Here is a 2,895-nt window from a genome sequence, read left to right as displayed (position 1 = left end):
TATGCATGGCTTCCGTGTACGCATATGTGTCAAAAAAACATGGGCACGTATGCATACTGTTTTCGCATACGCATGCATAGTAGGTTTTCAAAAAGCTAATATGCTGCATAATTCAATTTTTTTAATAAAAAACTTTAAATATGCATAACTTTTTTGTTAGAAATCATTTTTCAACTATTCTTAAACTATTGGAAAGACCATTGAATAAACTTTCATAAAAATCTAATTTTATTGAATTTCTAACTCCGAAGACTGAGTTACGGTCCGCTGAAGTTGGTCCAAAACTCATTTTTACCTAAAAACAAAATTTGCCAAATTTCAAGAAATTCACAATCCAAACCAATTCAAAATTATACCAGTTTATTACCCCTAACCAATCTCAACATACATTTCCTTTATGCTCTACCTCTCTATCTATTCAATTTAACGATTTCCATTCACAATTTACTAATTCTCATCTTATCAACAATCAATTTCAATAAATACTAACCCAATCACAACCATATCAAATTCTCATCAATTCAACTCATCACACTGACCAAACTCACATTTTCCACTCTCAGACCCAAAATTCACGGCCTTCGCTCCAAATTTCATCAATTCATAAATTCATAAACGATCAATCAACAACTCATCATTCACAATCACCAATCTCATATCACCTTCTCATACAATTATTCACTTCTAAGTAACTCATACCACATTCTCACAACTCATAAACAACCAATTACCAATTCAAAATCAAAACCAACACATCATTAATTACAACATTAATTAATTCCATCAAATCCTACAATTCAATCATATTCCTAGAGGCATCTAGCATAGGATTTCATATCATATTATATGGTATTTAAATGAAATTTAAACCGTACCTTAATCGATTTTTTTCCAAGCTCAAAACCACCAAAAATGACTTCTTCCTCACAAGCTTTTAAGTTCATCCACAAGAACTTAACTCAAAGCAATCCAATTTACCAAATCAACTCCAATCAACACCAATTTCAATCTAATACTATACAATTACCAAAAAATCAACATTAGAACTCACAATATCAACAAACCAAAAGGGTTTAGGGAATCCTTGCCTTGTCCACCGAAGTTTTGGGTGAAACCCACCAATAACTCATATTAGAGCACCCCTAAACAACCAAAATCACAAGTTTTTTCAATACACAAAACCTAAAATTGCGAAAATGGGTAGAAGAGATAACTGGACATGAAAAATGAAGGGAGAAGTAGAAATGGAATGCGAAGCAAAGGTGGTAACCGTAACTATATGAGAAAAAGCACAAAAGATTAGGGGCAAATCGACATTTTCACGCGCTTTCAAATCACGCCTAAAGCACATTTAATTCTCTAGGCGCAGCAATTGATGCGTGAGTATCTTCTCTATCTTTTTCTAGTGAATTTGCATTCAAATTGTGGAGTTTAATCAAGATTTAAATATCTTTTAGCAACTATGAATGCTACTTTGAGTTTTTTGCAATTTATGTTAATTTCAGGTAGCATTCGGATGGATTTGACGGAGTTTTGTAGTAGAAAAGGAAGAAAGCGAATGATGCTGTCAACCCCGACCTCCTTGCACTCAAACAGAAATAACTTGAGCTACAGAGGTCCAATTGACGTGATTCTAGTGACATTAGAAAGCTAACTTTCAGATCTTTCCAATGGTATATAATAGTATACCCTTTTCTTCCATTCCATATGGCCTTCTCCATGCTGAACTTGAATTTTTTTCAAGTTCAGCGTGGAGCCCAACGCATCAAGGAAGCTGCATGCATTACTCCATGCTGAACTTGGAAATTCTCAAGTTCAGCGTGGATTCAAGGGAAACAAAGTTTGCAACACTGCCTCATCCACGCTGAACTTGAGAATTTCCAAGTTCAGCATAGACCTTACTGAATCAAGTGGTCCCCAATTCGTCCAAAGCTGCACGGATCAATTTAAAATAATTTTGATTTAAACTTTTATTTTATTTATAATTAGGAAAAGATATTATTTAGTTTAGGAATTATATTTTTACATTAATTAGAATTAGATATAAAAGAGAAAAGAATCAGCCCTTCGGAAATCTCTTCTCTTCTCTTCTACCTCATTCCAAAATTTACAGTTTTTACGAATCCTAGTTTTTCTCTCTGAACCATGAGCAACTAAACCTCCACTGTTAAGGTTAGGAGCTCTATCTATTGTATGGATTGATACAATTATTTTTCTATTTTAATTCATGTATTGATTTATATTCAAGAATTATTTTTGTTCTTTATCTTATGAATTTGGGTGGAACGGAAGTATGACCCATGTTCTAATTGAGTTCTTGTATAACTTGGAAAAGCTCTTTACTTGAACAACAGCTTGAAAACAATTTATCCTAAATTTTGAATTATCTGGACTTAACGGGATACGTGACATATAATCTCTTATATTTGGGTAATTAGAATTTTTGTGGCATATAAACTAGAAATTGAACTTCACCCTCTAATTGGAATTAAGTGACCAAGGAATTAGCAGTTGATGAATTTTAGAGGAGACTAAAAAGGTCTAAGGAATTAGGGTTTAGTCACATATATTTTGCCATGAATTAAATCTTGCATGATTAAAATAGTTAGTAAGAAAAGTCAATTCAAAAAATAGATATCTCTGAAGACTTAACTGTTTCTCCATATATATTTTTCATAACTTGTTTACTGCTTGCTTTCTGATATTTTGAATTTACTGTTAATGCTTTTGAACACTCAAACACCATTTTCTGCTTGTCTAACTAAGTAAATCACTTAACCATTGTTGCTTGATCCATCAATCCTCGTGGGATCGACCCTCATTCACCTGAGGTACTACTTGGTACGACCCGATGCACTTGCCGGTTAGTTTGTGGTTTTAAATTCCGCACTAGCA

This window comes from Arachis ipaensis, chromosome B04 (genome assembly GCF_000816755.2).
Source record: "Arachis ipaensis cultivar K30076 chromosome B04, Araip1.1, whole genome shotgun sequence".
In the NCBI taxonomy this organism is placed as follows: domain Eukaryota; kingdom Viridiplantae; phylum Streptophyta; class Magnoliopsida; order Fabales; family Fabaceae; genus Arachis; species Arachis ipaensis.
Note: the sequence above shows the minus strand (reverse complement) of the source record.